Source organism: Mustela putorius, unplaced genomic scaffold (genome assembly GCF_011764305.1).
Source record: "Mustela putorius furo isolate JIRA1106 unplaced genomic scaffold, ASM1176430v1.1 tig00000788_pilon_pilon_pilon, whole genome shotgun sequence".
Lineage (NCBI taxonomy): Eukaryota > Metazoa > Chordata > Mammalia > Carnivora > Mustelidae > Mustela > Mustela putorius.
Genome location: NW_025421481.1, coordinates 2,249,390 through 2,262,183, shown reverse-complemented (window position 1 = coordinate 2,262,183; position 12,794 = coordinate 2,249,390). Strand labels below are relative to the sequence as shown.

Genomic DNA, 12,794 nt, shown 5'->3' with positions numbered 1-12,794 from the left:
TGCTCTCACTTGCTCTCTCTCTTTCTCAAATAAATAAATAAGATATTAAGAAAAGAAAAGAGTGGCTATTAAGAGCTATTAAAAAAATAAATAACAATTTGTCTTGAGAACCCAAAGTTTATTTTAAATTAAGTTGATCTCTCTCCGTTATGGTCCTTCAAAGAAACTTGGAAACTTGACACTTGACTGGAGGCAGCAGTCAGCAAACAGGGAATACTAACTTTTAGAAACCAGCAGCATGACAGAGAGCCTCTGGGAGGCAGCATGAAAGGCCAGATGTCATAGTGCCCCAGGGCTCCCTCATGAATCTCAGTGTTGTGAGAACTTGTTGGCAGTGATCTTGGGAAACTCTTCAATAGAAAACTCTTTAATTCACTGTAAAGAACCAGCTACCACACCCCTTTTATTTCCTCAGTCTCTAGACTTACTAAGTCTTGTACCATGAAGACTTGGGATACCAGATTTAGGATACTCATCTTGTACCATGAAGACAATTGAGTCAAAGTAGCATGTTACTTAGGACTCTTTGGATATTGATTTTGGGTACTTTTTAACCATTTATGATTTTAGATGATATGCATTCAGCTGACTCTTTGAGATGATGTAAACTTAGAATGGTCTCTGGACACATGCCCCCTCTTCCCCACTCCATGAAGGAAGGAAGTCTAGCACCACGGGAGAATGAGGGGAAGGGCAAAAGGATCTGAGACTGAGTCCCTGATGCCAGCTCTACCCTAGCATCCCCATTCATCAAACCCATAAGTTCCCCTTTTCTTCCTTGAGTTCCTCTGAAATGACATTTTCTTGCAAAGAAGAGCCCTTATAAATACATTCCCTGTGGCCAGAATTGTGTGCACCTATGGGGAAAGGTTTGCAGGACTAGATAGTAATGACAGCTACCATTTATTGCACCTTAATTTGCACCTAGCTCTATGCTAACCAGGCCCATCATCTACTTTAACTCTTACAACACTTTTCAGGTAGGTATGTTACCATCCCCAGGGTTTGAATGAGAAAATTAGGGCTCAGAGAGGTTCAGAAACTTGCTCAAAATCACACAGCTACTAAATGGCAGAGCAGGGATGTGAAATGAGGGCTCTCTGACTTCAAAGCCCATGCTCTTTAAGCATAAGTTGCTGGAGGTCTTGAAAGGCCATTCTGGCTACCCTAGGAAGCAGGGGAGGTGGCCTTCCAGATGGAGTGTCTTGATTCAAGTTTGGTCTGCTTGCCCCTGAGTGCTTGGTGACTGTAACTACTGAGATCATGCCAAAAGCAGAGACAGAGTGCTGACTAGTCCAAGAAGGAGGCTCATCTTTCCCCCGCCCAGTATGTTGCCTACTCAAAAATCCTTTTTTTTTTTTTTTCAGCATAACAGTATTCCTTGTTTTTGTACCACACCCAGTGCTCCATGCAATCCGTGCCCTCTCTAATACCCACCACCTGGTTCCCCCAACCTCCCACCCCCCGTCCTTTTTTTTTTTTTTTTAAGATTTTTTTTATTTGAGAGAGAGAGAGAGCATTAAAGGGGTGAGGGGCAGAGGGAGAAGCCAGCTCCCTGACGAGCAGAGAGCCTGATGTGGGACTTGATCCTGGGGCTCCAGGATCATGACCTGAGCTGAAGGCAGTTGCTTAACCAACTGAGCCACCCAGGTGCCCTCAAAAATCCTTTTAAGACAAAGCAAGAGGTTCCAGGAAACTGACAATGCCACATCTAGTCACAAGACACAGCAGCGGTGAGTCAAGGAGAGAAAATTCCTGAAGCAGATGCTTGGAGAAAACTTTCTGAGCAGCTTTCAGAATAAAGGCAGAAGTGGAGTCCTGGAGAAGCACGGACTTCCAAAAGAAAGTCTGTCTTACTAAATTTTTTAAAAATATGAAATCGGAAAGATTTGGCATCCTCTTCCTCTTCAGTTTCATCTCCTGTCTGATGGTGGCACTTTCTGTGTAAGCTGCTATAAATTGCTGTTTCTGGTACATGCAGACTCTAATAGACTAACGCATTCTAATAGATTAAGTAGGAGCTCGAGAAATGTTTGTACCTCCTGGATACAAGCTAATGATGCGGATTTGGTAGAGGGATCAGAGGTGTAAAGAAGTAGAAAACCGATGGAGGAAGTCAGAGACACGTGCTGCAGGGACCAGCTGGGGGATGTCCTAAGAACCCATAGAATAAGAGGCAGAGACCTGGCATGGGGAGACACAGGAATGTTTGGGGCAGAGCCTGGGAGAGCATCTGGTGGGTTAACACAGTTCCCGCATGTAAAGAAATGCTTTCTTGCCTCTGAACTTTGGTTCATGGAGTCCCTCCTGCCTGGAACGCCCTTTCCCCAGTAAACAGTCACTTCTTTCAAGACTCAACTCAGGCATACCTCCTTCAAGAACTCTTATCTGATTACCCTGCCTGGGTGCTGATCTCCATTCTTATCCCTCTCCCAGCACTCAGATCACCGCTCAAATATTACGGGTGTGCCTGTCTTCTCCTCTAAATCATGAGATGACTGAGGACAGGCACTGTGGTTCGACCACCTCTGTGCACCTCAACAAATGTGTGTGGAATGAATGAATGAGAAACAGGAAAGAGAAAGAAAGGGAAGGAAACTCTTGTCTTGTTCCTCAATGCCAGGAAGAAAGGGGGCAGTGTGCCATTACTTGGGGGGAAAGGCCAGAAGGAGGGGACTATGGATCTCTTCCTGGAATAAAAGCAGAGGGCTCTGGTCTTTTTTCAGCCTTTTTCTGACCATCAAAACAAGAAGGCTCAGGAACTGTGTTCCCTGAGCTTTTGTAAGCTTTCCTAGGCCACGTGACTCCTTGCGTGGTAGCTTCTCCACAGGAGTAAATAGCCAAGCCTTTGGCGTTAAAGAGCCCCTGGGTTTGTCTTCAAGACAGGAAGAAAGATGGAGCCTCGCAGGTGGTATTGAACAGAGGGATTCCCTAGGCAAGGCACTGGGAGGTACACCTTCAAAGAGCAGCGGAAAGAAGGCTGAGGTCCTGGGGCCTGTGACTAGGAAGAAAAGGAGAGTTCAGAGAATGGTCTGGACCTGAGAAGTGACCGTTAAGTTTAAAAATGGGCCCCTGAAGACTTTATACAGGGAGCTATTTTACCAGATGCCAAAGAACTCGGGCCTATGGCCAAATCTGGAAAGAATGTTTTAAGACTTGGCAGTGGCTAAGAGACTTAGCTCTTCCTTGGAAGAAAAGGCCAAAGTGGCAAGGACTCCAGAAAAATATTTCAAAAATCAGAGCCCCTAAGTTTCAGTCTACATGCCAACTTTAAACCGTGCATAGGGGCTTTCAGTATTGCTAAACTGAGAAGGAATCTAAAGCTATCACCAGAGTTGGTTAAAAAAGAAAGAACTCTGATTGATTAACCCCATCTGCTCTGGGTTTAGGTAAGGAAAAGGAATAGGAAAGAACCTGGAAATCAGAACGAAAGATAAAAGAGGAGTCTCCTTTTTGTTTTTTTTGTTGTTGTTGTTTTTGTTTTTGTTTTTTTGGTGAGAGAAAGAGAAAGAGCACAAGCCAGTAAGGAGAGGCAGATGGAGAGGGAAAATCAAACCTCCTGCTGAACAGGAAGTCCTCTATCTCAGGACCCTGTGCTCAATCCCAGGTCCCCAGGATCATGATCTGAGCCAAGCAAAGGCAGAAGCTTAACAGACTGAATCACCCAGGTGCCCCAAGAGGGGGCTCCGTAAAGATATTATTGAATGACTTTAATCCGGCAGGGTCTGTACCTGAATGGAAATATCATGGGCTTCGTCTTTATAAAGAGCTTTCAATCCTGGTTCTGCCCCATTTCTTAGTCAGGCAAGCCTGGGCAATTTACGAGACCCAATGAGTAAAATGTGACTGTGCTGCAGATTGAATGAAATAGCCAATAATAATAACAGGTAGCACACAGCAATTTCTACTTGCCAGGCATTTTTTAATGAACTTCCCATACATTCACTAATTCAATCCTCACAACAATCGATAAAGTTACTCTCCCTGATTTACAAAGGGGAATGACACAGTTAATAAATGGCAGGGATTCCCACCCAGGCAGTCTGGCTCTGAGTGAACTAATTCTTAACCAACTTAATAGATACTGTAGCCAACCACTTTCCATTGTTGATTGCAATCATTGTGTCAAGCAACTGACATAAGCTCAGAGATTTAACTTTCCTCCATAACACAGGCACCCTGCAGTTTGCACGTGCATAAAACATTGTACAGAGTACTGCCTAAACCACACGAGCTACAAAGTCACGAACAAGACAAGAGCATGCGTTCACCTGAAGAAAAGAAGATAGAAAGACAAAATCAGGACTCAGGAATTGGGTTCTCACAAAACATCCCTGGCCTTTTTACTTTTTGCTCTAGCATAAATTGTTTACTCAAGATCCACCAAAATACACAGGACAGAGAAACCAGATGAGGGAGTCTCCGTTTTGTGGAAGAGGAAGGTTCTAAAAGAAGTCTGTAACATACAATGGTAAAAATATTAGATTGACAGCTGACTTATCCACAGAGACCTGGCAGGCCAGAAAGAGCTGGCATGATATTTTCAGAGCACTAAACGAGAAAAACATGCAGCCAAGAATACTATATCCAGCTAGGCTATCATTGAAAATAGAAAGAGAGATTAAAAGCTTTCAGGACAAACAAAAACTGAAAGAATTTGCAAACACCAAACCAGCTCTACAGAAAATATTAAAAGGGGTCCTCTAAGCAAAGAGAGAGCCTACGAGTGGTAGATCAGAAAGGAACAGAGACCATATACAGGAACAGTCACCTTACAGGCAATACAATGGCACTAAATTCATATCTTTCAATAGTTACCCTGAATGTTAATGGGCTAAATGCCCCAATCAAAAGACACAGGGTATCAGAATGAATAAAAAAACAAAACCCATCTATATGTTGCCTCCAAGAAACTCATTTTAAGCCTGAAGACACCTCCAGATTTAAAGTGAGGGGGTGGAAAAGAATGTACCATGCTAATGGACATCAGAAGAAAGCAGGAGTGGCAATCCTTATATCAGCTCAATTAGATTTTAAGCCAAAGACTATAATAAGAGATGAGGAAGGACACTATATCATACTCAAAGGGTCTGTCCAACAAGAAGATCTAACAATTTTAAATATTTATGCCCCCAACATGGGAGCAGCCAACTATATAAACCAATTAATAACAAAATCAAAGAAACACATCAACAATAATACAATAATAGTAGGGGACTTTAACACCCCCCCCTCACAGAAATGGATAGATCATCCAAGCAAAAGATCAACAAGGAAATAAAGGCCTTAAAGACACACTGGACCAGATGGACATCACAGATATATTCAGAACATTTCATCCCAAAGCAACAGAATACACATTCTTCTCTAGTGCCCATGGAACATTCTCCAGAATAGATCACACCCTCGGTCCTAAATCAGGACTCAGCCAGTATCAAAAGATTGGGATCGTTCCCTGCATATTTTCAGACCACAATGCTCTGAAGCTAGAACTCAACCACAAGAGGAAGTTTGGAAAGAACCCAAATACATGGAGACTAAACAGCATCCTTCTAAAGAATGAATGGGTCAACCGGGAAATTAAAGAAGAATTGAAAAAAATCATGGAAACAAATGATAATGAAAATACAACGATTCAGAATCTGTGGGACACAACAAAGGCAGTCCTGAGAGGAAAATATATAGCGGTTCAAGCCTTTCTCAAGAAACAAGAAAGGTCTCAGGTACACAACCTAACCCTACACCTAAAGGAGCTGGAGAAAGAACAAGAAAGAAACCCTAAGGCCAGCAGGAAAGGAGAAATTATAAAGATCAGAGCAGAAATCAATGAAATAGAAACCAAAAAAACAATAGAGCAAATCAACAAAACTAGGAGCTGGCTCTTTGAAAGAATTAATAAAATTGATAAACCCCTGGCCAGACTTATCAAAAAGAAAAGAGAAAGGACCCAAATAAATAAAATCATGAATGAAAGAGGAGAGATCACAACTAACACCAAAGAAATACAAACTATTATAAGAACATACTATGAGCAACTCTACACCAACAAATTTGACAATCTGGAAGAAATGGATGCATTCCTAGAAACATATAAACTACCACAACTGAACCAGGAAGAAATAGAAAGCCTGAACAGACCCATAACCAGTAAGGAGATTGAAACAGTCATTAAAAATCTCCAAACAAACAAAAGCCCAGGGCCAAACGGCTTCCCTGGGGAATTCTACCAAACATTTAAAGAAGAATTAATTCCTATTCTCCTGAAACTGTTCCAAAAAATAGAAATGGAAGGAAAACTTCCAAACTCATTTTATGAGGACAGCATCACCTTGATCCCAAAACCAGACAAGGATCCCATCAAAAAAGAGAGCTATAGACCAATATCCTTGATGAACACAGATGCAAAAATTCTCACCAAAATACTAGCCAATAGGATTCAACAGTACATTAAAAGGATTAGTCACCATGACCAAGTGGGATTTATTCCAGGGCTGCAAGTTTGGTTCAACATCCGCAAATCAGTCAATGTGATACAACACATCAATTAAAGAAAGAACCAGAACCATATGATACTTTCAACAGATGCTGAAAAAGCATTTGACAAAGTACAGCATCCCTTCCTGATCAAAACTCTTCAAAGTGTAGGGATAGAGGGCACATACCTCAATATCATCAAAGCCATCTATGAAAAACCCACCGCAAATATCATTCTCAGTGGAGAAAAACTGAAAGCTTTTCCACTAAGGTCAGGAACACAGCAGGGATGTCCATTATCACCACTGCTATTCAACATAGCACTAGAAGTCCTAGCCTCAGCAATCAGACAACAAAAGGAAATTAAAGGCATCCAAATCGGCAAAGAAGAAGTCAAACTATCACTCTTCACAGATGATATGATATTATATGTGGAAAACTCAAAACTGCTAGAACTTGTACAGGAATTCAGTAAAATGTCAGGATATAAAATCAATGTGCAGAAATCAGTTGCATTTCTCTACACCAACAACAAAACAGAAGAAAGAGAAATTAAGGAGTCAATCCCATTTACAATTGCACACCAAACCATAAGATACCTAGGAATAAACCTAACCAAAGAGGCACAGACCCATTTACAATTGCACCCCAAACCATAAGATACCTAGGAATAAACCTAACCAAAGAGGCTAAGAATCTATACTCAGAAAACTATAAAGTACTCATGAAAGAAATTGAGGAAGACACAAAGAAATGGAAAAATGTTCCATGCTCCTGGATTGGAAGAATAAATATTGTGAAAATGTCTATGCTACCTAAAGCAATCTACACATTTAATGCAATTCCTATCAAAGTACCATCCATCTTTTTCAAAGAAATGGAACAAATAATTCTAAAATTTATATGGAACCAGAAAATACCTCGAATAGCCAAAGGGATATTGAAAAAGAAAGCCAAAGTTGGTGGCATCACAATTCTGGACTTCAAGCTCTATTACAAAGCTGTCATCATCAAGACAGCATGGTACTGGCACAAAAACAGACACATAGATCAATGGAACAGAAAGAGAGCCCAGAAATAGACCCTCAACTCTATGGTCAACTAATCTTCGACAAAGCAGGAAAGAATGTCCAATGGAAAAAAGACAGCCTCTTCAATAAATGGTGTTGGGAAAATTGGACAGCCACATGCAGAAAAATGAAATTGGACCATTTCCTTACACCACACACAAAAATAGACTCAAAATGGATGAAGGACCTCAATGTGAGAAAGGAATCCATCAAAATCCTTGAGGAGAACACAGGCAGCAACCTCTTCGACCTTAGCTGCGGCCACATCTTCCTAGGAACATCGCCAAAGGCAAGGAAAGCAAGAGCAAAAATGAACTATTGGGATTTTATCAAGATCAAAAGCTTTTGCACAGCAAAGGAAACAGTTAACAAAATCAAAAGACAACTGACAGAATGGGAGAAGATATTTGCAAACGACATATCAGATAAAGGACTAGTGTCCAAAATCTATAAAGAACTTAGCAAACTCAACACCCAAAGAACAAATAATCCAATCAAGCGATGGGCAGAGGACATGAACAGACATTTCTGCAAAGAAGACATCCAGATGGCCAACAGACACATGAGAAAGTGCTCCATATCACTTGGCATCAGGGAAATACAAATCAAAACCACAATGAGATATCACCTCACACCAGTCAGAATGGCTAAAATCAACAAGTCAGGAAATGACAGATGCTGGTGAGGATGCGGAGAAAGGGGAACCCTCCTACACTGTTGGTGGGAATGCAAGCTGGTGCAACCACTCTGGAAAACAACATGGAGGTTCCTCAAAATGTTGAAAATAGAACTGCCCTATGACCCAGCAATTGCGCTACTGGGTATTTACCCTAAAGATACAAACGTAGTGATCCGAAGGGGCACGTGCACCCGAATGTTTATAGCAGCAATGTCCACAATAGCCAAACTATGGAAAGAACCTAGATGTCCATCAACAGATGAATGGATCAATAAGATGTGGTATATATACACAATGGAATACTATGCAGCCATCAAAAGAAATGAAATCTTACCATTTGCGACAACGTGGATGGAACTAGAGCGTATCATGCTTAGCGAAATAAGTCAAGCAGAGAAAGACAACTATCATATGATCTCCCTGATATGAGGAAGTGGTGATGCAACATGGTGGCTTAAGTGGGTAGGAGAAGAATAAATGAAACAAGATGGGATTGGGATTGGGTGGAGTTATGGACATTGGGGGGGTGTGCTTTGGTGAGTGCTGTGGGGTGTGTGGACCTGGCAATTCACGGATCTGTACCCCTGGTGATAAAAATATATGTTTATAAAAAACAAAAAATTTTAAAATAAAAAAAGAAAAAAGAGGAAGTTTCTGTTGTCTCCTGTGTTGGGGTAAGCATTCTTTCACAAAATGTTTTGGAGCAGGTGTCAACAAACTGTGAGCCCTACACTAAATCCTGCCCATTTTTTGTAAATAAAGTTTTATGGGAACATAGCCAGGTTTATTCTTTGACATTTGGTCTCTGGCTTGTCTCACACGAAACAACAGATCTGAGTAGGTGCAAAACAGACCACATGGCTTGCACAGCCACCAGTTTGGCCCTTTGCAGAAAAACTGCTGATCTCAGCTGTCCACTTTAGGTCAGATTTTCTATATATCAATATGGCACAGGTGATTATCTCAGGTCCTTAACTAGGGAAGAAAGAACACCGCATCCCCTTTGGTGTTGGCTAGGGAAGATGAGAAATAGCATGTCTATAAGAGGAACCAAAATGAAAACAAATGTGACCGAACCAGAATACTGCAAAGTGTGCTCTGAGAAATGTTAATCAATGTTATGTGATAAAGCAGCTCCGGGGGCCAATCAGGAACTTTAGTGGTAAACAACCTTAAGCAGATTTCTCTACTGCGGGACTTCTCAGGACCTTTAAAATGCCATTAATGCCTTGAGATCTCTCAGAGGGTCATATGGTTCACAGAACATATTTTCCCCTTGGGTCTCTGTTCTTCATTTGGGAAATGCTGAAATAAAAGAAGTATTTAGAATCATGCTCCCCGGGAACTAGAAATGAAAACTCCGTGAACTGTGGCTTGGTGAGCATGTCTTTTTCTCAGCAAGGAAAGAGAATGAAGAAGAAATAAAAAGAGCCAGGGTGGGGGAAGAAAAAAAAAAAAAAAAAGAAAGAAAGAAAGGTGTTTGAAGGAAGAAGGAAGGAAGCAGGGCCCTGGAGAAATAACATGGGAGACGCTGAGGCACTACCAGAGGGAACAATGTGCCAAGGGCTGGGCTGCCACCATGCAGGATGTGTGGCCACATCTATCATCACCATGGTCATCGCCAACACCACCAGGGGCCTCACTGCTCTGCAGATCCTATGTTATGTCCTTTAGACCTACGATGTCACTTCCTTCCCATTTTACAGATGAGGAAATAGAGGCACAGACAAGCAAGTATTCAGAGTTAAAGCTTAAAAGTCTGGTTAAGTGTCAATGCATAGATTGAACTCTGGATCTGGCCCCAGAGCCCATGTTCTCACCACAGCACTGCAAAGCTCTATTTGTCCCTGCATTCGATGGAGAGTGGTAAACACAAACAGGTTTTCATACAGAAAGGTGACATAAAGCTATTTGAAGGAAAAAACAAAACAAACCAATCAATGTCACTTTGATAACTGACTACATGGGGAGCCAGTTAGAGGACCAGTCCCTCCCACCACCCCACAGGACGGCCAGATGTTTAGATAGCATCATGTTTTCCCCCTCTCCCTCTTTTTACTCTTATGTTAACTATTCCTTCTGAACTCCTATTGTAAGTTATCTATCAGGCTTATCCAAGGTCCTACATTTGCTCCTAAAGTGAACATAAGATAATTTTTCAATGTTAAGGAAGCATTTTCAACCCAAACACAACAACTACTGTATTTATAAGCCTCATTTAGATTTCCACAACTACCAAGTCTTTCTTCCAGGTTCCGAAAACATGAATCACAGCTCAGTGCAATCTTCTGTGGCTCAGAAATGTACCTGCATTTAAATACTCGCATTTGTCCAGGTCCTAGCTCACCACTGACTTCCATGCTTAAAGTATGATGAAAACAGGAAATCACACTGGTCAGGGGAGTTAAACCCAGGTCTGGAAAAGCTGTCCAGCATGTGAAAAACTTGGAGAGAGTATCTTGGATTTGCTGCAATAGCCAAAAAAAAGAAAGAAAGAAAGAAAAAGAAAAGAAAAATGGTTGCCTCGAAATGCCACAAACATTAGCTGGGAGTTCCTGAAGGCAAAGCTCATGTGGGACAATTCATCTCTGATTTACGTTCTTGAGTCTACAGCAAAACAAAGGGCTGCTGCGGGCGGGCCAGGGTACAATGGAAAGGCTGCCACCCTGCTTTACCTGTGAACGGTGAGGGCAGGGCTTTGGGCTCCTCGGTCCAGAAGAGCTGTAGGGCAGAGCGTTCAACTCCTGGCTGGCCCGGGGCTGCTGCCCTTCCCGATGCTTCGCTGCTTCTAAGATCCCATTGGAAAGCCCAAAGGGTTGGAGGGTCCCAAGGCCAATATTACATTTCCGAGAGCGTATTCCTCCCGCTGCCGCCAACACCCCCCCTCCCTTTGCTTGCGTTGACTTTGGAGAGGCTCGGGTTTCTTCCACTCCTGCGCTGGAGCAGCTGGGAGAGCTGGGAATCAGGCGTTGCGCTGGCTGCGGGGTGAGGCGGCCCCTGAAACCACTTCCAGATGTGCTTGGCAGGCTGGCTCGCATGGCCAGACTTCCTCTCGCATCCTCCTCCAGCAGCCTGCGTGCAGATCGTTTCAAAAACAAGGCAGGTCTGGGGGAAAAGATTCAAAACCGGGAGAAAAGCAAATGCTTGGAAGCGTGGATTTGCACCACACGTTGGGTCTAAGGTAAACTTTGAAAGAGCAGAAATGGAAAATGAAGTTCATATTGATTTTCAGAATCTTGTTTTTCCTGAAATCCCCTAGTTGTTAAATTGCTGTGGTCCCCAAATTAAAGCTCAGATAACAGCTAGGGTCTCATTTTACCAAGGCAATGACAGCAATGGAGGTTTTAAGATGGTATGTTTTGAGCTTGAACATGGAAAGGAATCAGGCAGGGAATCAACCCCACCCAGCTCGGGACAGTTCTGTTTCTGCTATTGATTCTCAGAAACCCAGGAAATGGTGCCAGCACTTTGCCTGGGATCATGGAATTTATTTCTGCAAACTCTTTCCCTAGCTCCTAAAAGGAAATGAGGATCCCTTTGCTCACTGGCTCTTTCTAAAGTGGCATTTCCTGATAGAAATATAATGCAGGCCACCAGAAAATTTTAAATATTCCTGTAGTCACCTTAAGATAAGTACAAAGAGGGGTCACCTGTCTGGCTCAGTCTGAAGAGTGTTTACATTGTGAGTTTGAGCCCCATGGTGAGTGTAGAGATTACTTAAATAACTAAATAAACTTTTAAAAAGAGAGAGAGAGAGAGAGAGAATAACCATGTGCCAGGCACTGGGCTGAGCGTTAAAAGAAAAAAAAAGTTAAGTACAAAGAGGTAAAATTAATTTTAATGATATATTTTATTTAACCCAATATATACAAAATGCAATTTCAACATATAATTAATGTAAAGTATTACTAACTAGATATTTTACATTCTTTTGTGTAATAAGTCTGAAGTCTAGTGTGTATCTTACACTTGCGGCACATCTCAATTCAAACACTAAATTTCATCAGAAACAATTGAGACATATTTAGATTTCATATAATTTATAGTTTAAAATTTAGGCTCACATACTCAGGTTGTTCCAAGCATACTTATAAGTTTGCAAATAACTGAATCAAGTGTCAGGTTTTCAACTTAAATTCATTAACACTAAGTAAAATTTAAAAGCCAGTTCCTCGGTTGTACTAGCCACATTTTAAATGCTCAGTAATCAGTGTCCTAGTGGCTGATGTATTGAACAGTGCAGTTCTAAAGGGTTTAGTGGGTTGGTTTGTTTTTTCAGACTTAAACTTGGAGAGTGGGAGTATCTGGAAGAGCTTCCCTTTGTGTAGAACTTTGAACAATGACAAAGCATCTTCACATCTTCTATTTCATTTTCTTCTCATAACATTCCTGCTAGGTAAGTTGAACAGAGATGTTGTTCACCCCAATTTGCAGATCAGTAAACTGAGGCTTTTAAGAATGTTAGAGTCCCAGGGGCTCCTGGGTGGCTCAGTGGGTTAAAGCCTCTGCCTTCGGCTTAGGTCATGATCCCAGGGTCCTGGGATTGAGCCCTGAATCGGGCTTTCTGCTCA

The 12,794-nt window shown here is 41.9% G+C and overlaps 1 protein-coding gene across 1 annotated transcript in view; it reads right to left on the bottom strand.

Moving 5' to 3' along the window:
• GLT8D2 (glycosyltransferase 8 domain containing 2) overlaps positions 1-11,257 on the bottom strand; it is a 38,796-nt gene extending 27,539 nt beyond the window's left edge. Inside the window, exon 1 of the mRNA XM_004743027.3 lies at positions 10,899-11,257. The gene's annotated coding sequence lies outside the window, so the exon portion shown is untranslated. The remainder of the gene's footprint in view (positions 1-10,898) is intronic.
• Positions 11,258-12,794: the final 1,537 nt, after the last annotated feature.